The following is a 6154-nucleotide window of genomic DNA, read 5'->3' on the forward strand; positions in this document are numbered from 1 at the left end:
ATTTATTCCTGCCATAGAAAGGGATGCACGCAGAGACTGTTGCAGAATCTTACATGTGCTTTTCCACAAAACACCAGTGGTGCACGTTGTGAATCTCACAGTTCCAACTTGCCAACCGTGGGACCGTCAAGTGTTCAGCACTCAAACCGTAACAGAACCACAGTATCTGCTGGTAACATCAATTTTGCGGAATCATTTCACCACTTTTTTAGCCCATCCTTTGCAAGGCCACAGGAGACAAGAAGTCTGACACATAGTCAACGCCTAGAGACAATGGAACAGGAGTATCTCCAAGTAAACATTGAAGCCATGACTGTGTCACTGGACCCTTGCTCTTTTTGGGCTTCCAATCTGGATAAATGGCCGGAGCTAGCCACTTACGCCTTGGAGATCTTGTCATGCCCCGCAGCCAGCGTTCTGTCTGAACGTGTGTTCAGCGCTGCTGGTGGTGTGCTGACAGATAAGCGCACGCGGCTCTCCACTGATAATGTAGACAGACTCACGTTCATAAAGATGAACAAATCATGGATCCGAAATGACTTTTCTACCCTTGTGTCATCCTGGGGAGAGTAAAAGCTTGATGATTGGTTAAAATCACCCTACCAACCATTTTAAGCTTTCAAATTACTAATCATGTTTATCTGTATCTTGGCTGGTAAATAATTTGGGCTTTATAGCAGTGTGCAGCACTGATTCTATTAGGCCATCTATAATAAGCTCCACCAGATTTAAAATTACTATTCATGTTTATCTGCATCTTGGCTGGAAAATAATTTGGGCTTTGTAGCAGTGTGCAGCACTGATCCTATTAGGCCATCTATACTAAGCTCCACCAGATTTAAAATTAATAATAATTTTTAGCTGCATCTAGCCCGGAAAATAATTTTGGGGCTCCGAGATGCGCAAGACACATAAGTGCCTTCTTGCTGCACTACCTGCAACATGACCCTCATATTGTCAGAATTCGAAGTAATCATGACTACTGGGTTGCCACACTCTTAGATCCCCCAAACTTTTCGATCAAACTTTTCATTTTAATAAAGACCAAAAAAATTGTCATTTTTGAAATTATAAGCATTAGCAGGTTATTAGAAACTGAAATCAAACAGTTTTCAACTCAAAACTTTATTCTAGGTGATGTTACATTTTCACATAGGACCTCTTGTTCGAAAGGAGCTTCTGAACGCTCTCGTCCATTGAATTTGTCAGGTTTTGGATGGTTTCTGCTTCAATTGTTTTGCATGAGGACAGAATACCCTCCCAGAGCTGTTGCTTAGATGTGAACTGCCTCCCGCCATCATAGACACTCCTTTTGATGATGCTCCAGAGGTTCTGAATGGGGTAGAGGTCAGGGGAGCATGGGGGTCACACCATAAGTTTGTCCCCTTTTATGCCCATATCAGCCAGAGATGCAGATGTTTTATGTGCAGCATGAGATGGTGCATTATCATGCAAAAAAATGATCTTGCTGTGAAATACACGGTTCTTCTTCTTGATCCATGGCAGGAAGTGCTGTTTGAGAAAATCCACATACATTATGGAGTTCATCTTTAGCGCCTTCAGGGATTGTAAAGGGGACGACAATCTCTCTCCCCATGATTCCAGCCCAAAACATTACTCCACCTCCTCCTTGTTGGCGCTGTAGCCGTGTTTGCGTGGGGTGTCCATCAACCAGCCATCCTCCACTCCATCCATCTGGACCATCGAGCGCTGCACGGCACTCATCCGTGAACAAAACAGTTTTGAAATCAGTCTTCATGTAATGTTTAGCCCACTGGAGCCGTTTCTGCTTGTGTGAAGTGGATAGAGGAGGTCGACAGGATGGCGTATGCACAGCTGCAAACCTCTGAAGGACCCTGCATCTTGTTGTTCGGGGGACGTTGGAGGCACCAACAGCTTCAAAAACTTGTCTGCTGCTATGACAAGGCTTTTTTGCCGCTGCTCTTTTAACCTGACGTAATTGCCTGTAGGAAAGAGTCCTCAATTTGACCTTATCAGCACGCACACGTGTGTACTGTGAATCAGCTACATACTTCTTGATTGCCAAGACACTTCATCCTGATCATCGCACAATGTTGATTGTAGTCATGCCTTGACCTAAACACTCCACAATTTGTTGCTTCTCAGCAGCCGACACATCCTTTTTCTTTCCCATTTTGGCAGAAAATGTAGGCTGCTTAATAATGTGAGACAGCCTTCTTAAGTAGTCTTGCCTTTCATTGGACACACCTGCCAAACTAATTAGCACAGGTGTCTGCAATTGCTTACAGTGATATAAAGAGCCCTGACACACATCACCATCAATGAGTTTAACTGGCAAACAAACAAATTCTTCCCTTATCACTCCTAAACACTTTTTGCATAATAATTTGGAACACAGTGTACATGTGCTTTTCCACAAAACACCAGTGGTTCACGTAGTGAATCTTACAGTTCTAACTTGCCAACCGTGGTCTGTATGGAGTTGTTCAATAAAGGGCCCAAAATTAAGATAACATAGATGGGAGAGGTCTCTATGAATAGGAATTCCTAAGTATTTGATACCCTGTGAGGGCCAGGCAAAGGGAAAGTTGGACTGGATGGAATCCTATATGGATTTGGGGAGGGAGGCATCGAGGGCCTCAGACGTCGCTGCATTGATTTTAAAATTTGACCATGTAACAAAGTGATCTATTTCAGCCATAACAGCATGGATGGATATATGTGATTGAGTGATATATACTAGGACATCATCAGCAAATAGAGAGCACTTGTACTCGGTGCCTCCCACCTCAATCCACCTAATATTGGGGTTATGGCGAATTGATGAGAGCAGGTGCTCCGTCACTAGGATGTATAAGAGAGGGGACAGAGGACATCCCTGCCTTGTCCCATTGGAGATTGTGAAAGGTGATGAAAATGTTCTGATGCACCCCCTGGGCCTTGGGACACCCGGAGCCGGACACTTTTTCGTGGATGCTGGTGGTTGTAGTCTTCGTGGCGGCGACCCGGTTCCGTGGCTCAGGGTGGTCAAACCAGTGGCGGAACTATTTATGTGGTTTTGATGTTTAAATGTCCGACTACGCCACCCGTGGATTGCGGTCAGAGTGAACCGCCGCTGCAGGGCAGACCGCTGAGGCCGGTGTTGTGGGTTCAGCAGAGCGTAGCATAACTCCCCACGGGAGGAGTATAGCCTCAGGGCAGTGTATGCGGAGGATGGGGGTGATGGTGCAGGGCAGCAGCAGTAACGACACGGAGTCAGTGATGCAGTCCAGGGCCTTTACTCACAGTTCTTATTATCCAGACCACGTCTGCAGGTAACGGCTGCCCACGTCGTACTGTGCTCACCAGGTGAGGGGCTCAGACAACTCCCAGATAACTTTGGAGCGCTTCACAGGACCCCCTTTGTGTGTCCTTTGTCTGGCCTTTCTTACCAACCCTTCTGTCCGGCTGCCTCGGGCCTCCTCTTAGTAAACTTGGCGCCAGTTTCCCTGACCCTATGTGGTGCCTTCCTAGCGGGTGTAGCGAGGGGCTGCACCACATAAAATGTCACAGCCTCCGGTTTCTAGCTGAGGGTCGTTTCCTGCCTCCTCTAGTTTCGGGGACCGGTCTCCCCCTTTGGCCTGACCCCTCCACGCAGGTGGATTCGGGCGTGCGGTGGCGACTCGCCCGTCCGCACCCCTGGGATCCCTTCATTCCTCGTTCCTGGAGCCTTCTCCGCTCCTCTTCCTTCCTTCTCCCTCTTCCAGGCCTGGGCCTCTGTTACTAGGCCCGCCTCCGGAGCAGAGCTCATGCAGAGCCCCTGCTCCCTGCCACTTCTGCTCAGACTTCTCTGCACTAAACTAAGATGGTGCCCACCTTTTATACTCCCTTCTCAATGCACCCAGGAACTGCTTCCTCCCTGCTCCTGCACTACAGGGTTCCCCTTCCTCAGTGTTCCCTCCCCCCACTCCAGCCAGGGACAGGGACTGTCGTGCCCATCTCAGAGGCATATTGGTCGCCCTGCCCCACGGCAATGTGGTGTAATGCATGCAGGTGTCGGGTCCTGATCCACACTCCATTCTTACCTGAGAGTGAGATATCACACCTCTGGGTGAGGTGCAATACCTCTGTAGCAACCGAGCCCTCAGGGTGCTACAGTTCCATTCATCTTCAGCCTAGGTGACGTATTGTGATACAGGGCCGTGATTTCGGCTATAAAAGGGTCCCCTAGACCCCTACCCCAAGCTTTTTAAGAGAATCATATATGGCGTGCCAGGAGACTCTATGGAATACTTTCTCAGCATCCAACGAGAGTATCTAATTACAAATTTTTAACTGCATATAGCCCAGGAAATACTTTGTGCCTAGTAGCAGTGTCTGCTAGTCAGCGGATTATCCCGGCTGTTAAGCAAGCTACACCACCTGTAGTTTAGACACTTAATTTTTTCAAAGGAAATGCTTCGGGACCACGGGATACTCAGTGAAGAGCATCAGGAGGCACCCCAAGGCATAGGGGCTGGGACTGGCAGTAGCATGCCTTGCGGTGGACAGCCGAGCTCGATCCTTATAAAAGCTTTTTAACTGCAGCAGCTTTAGTGGACGCTACTGGATCTGGAATTATGCAGCTGCTGGCATGAGACTTGCCCTCCAATAGATCCTTGTAAATGGATTTAAAGTGTATTCATTCAAATTAGAGAGACAGTTTAAATTAAAAAGCTTAGAGCTGCCTCCACCACAGGGGGGCTCGCTCGACCCACCAGCGGACAGGCACCAGTATTGGGAGAGGGGGGCTGGCCGTCAGGGTTCACCGCGGCTCTGGCACAAACCCGGCGACACGGAGGTGGCACGGGCAGGAGCGGACTGAACGTGTCGGCTTCTCACTTTTTGGATTTTAGAAGGGCATGACATGCCTATATCTGTGTCTCCCCCTCCTTTTACTCCTCCACCTCTTTTCTTTTCGCATGACTATATGTACTTGTCACTTTTCCATGTGTTAGTTGTGTCTTCAGAGCAGTTTGTCAGCTTTTGGACACCTTTGAAGGTGTTTTCTATGTGTTTCTATGTGTTTTTGTATGCCTGCCATTGGTTTTAATGGTGTTCGAAGGTGTTCGACGAACAAATCGACGAACAGTTCGGCGAACACACGGGTGTTCGACGAACCGAACCGAACTCGAACACTACGGGGGTGGCTCAACCCTATTGGTCACGTGATCTCTGCACTCTTTATTACTCAGCACCTGGCTCCCATTCCTCGCTGGGCATCAGTGTTGTAACGCTCATGCTCTGGCTAAGTAGCCTTGTTTAGTTCTTCTTGCTTTGGACTATTGTTATCCTGTGACTTCTTGTTCAACCAGTTTTGTTTCCTTTAATTTTCATTTCTGCAACTAACTTTTCTGTTAGGAGGTCTCCTGCTTTTGCTCCCAGACCTTAGATATTTTAGGGACCTCTTTCCCCGTCCTACAGGTCTTCGTTTGAGTTCAGTGCAGAATTTTCGGTTGGGCTATTCATAAGGAATAGGGCACCCACCCCAGCGTAGGGTTAAGCTGAGTCTCAGTGCAGGGACAGCTTTTCCCTCCTATTCCTTTGCTCTAAGTTGCAGAACATAACAGTATGTCTAGCCGCGTTTAAAAAAAAATGGATTTTTTTTCATTTAAAAATGCTAGTTTGTTGTATTTTCGGCTCAGACCTAGGTCTTCTGGTAGTGAACTACAGCGTGTAGGAATTATTATGTCTCTATTGCGTAAGGAACCTCAAATCTGGGCGTTTTCCTTGTCTCCTGATGATCATTGTTTGAGTTCTGTGGAGGCAATTTTTGATGCCATATGATGATCCTGATCGGGTTTCATCAGCTAAGGCAGAGCTCAGACTTCTCAAAAAGGGTTCTCTTGATGCTGAGAGTTATTGCACTCTGTTCAGACGATGGTCTGCAGAAGTCAGGTGGAATGACCCTCACTCAAGTTTCAGTTTCTGGCAGGCTTGAGTGAAAGGGTAAAAGATTTGCTCATTGCATTCCCTGCACTTGATACCTTGCAAGTTGCCATGCAGTTAGCTATCCTTGTGGATAGAAGGTTGAGGGCTAGACAGAATGAGGAGAAGTTTCCTGTATTGCTGGATTCTGTTTCTCACAATATTCCTGCCGACACTAGGGAACCTATGCGGTAATGAGAGGGACAGGAGGTTCTTTGAGGGACTG

This window comes from Phyllobates terribilis, unplaced genomic scaffold (genome assembly GCF_046119375.1).
Source record: "Phyllobates terribilis strain yellow unplaced genomic scaffold, ASM4611937v1 Scaffold_12__6_contigs__length_324123572, whole genome shotgun sequence".
In the NCBI taxonomy this organism is placed as follows: Eukaryota; Metazoa; Chordata; class Amphibia; order Anura; family Dendrobatidae; genus Phyllobates; species Phyllobates terribilis.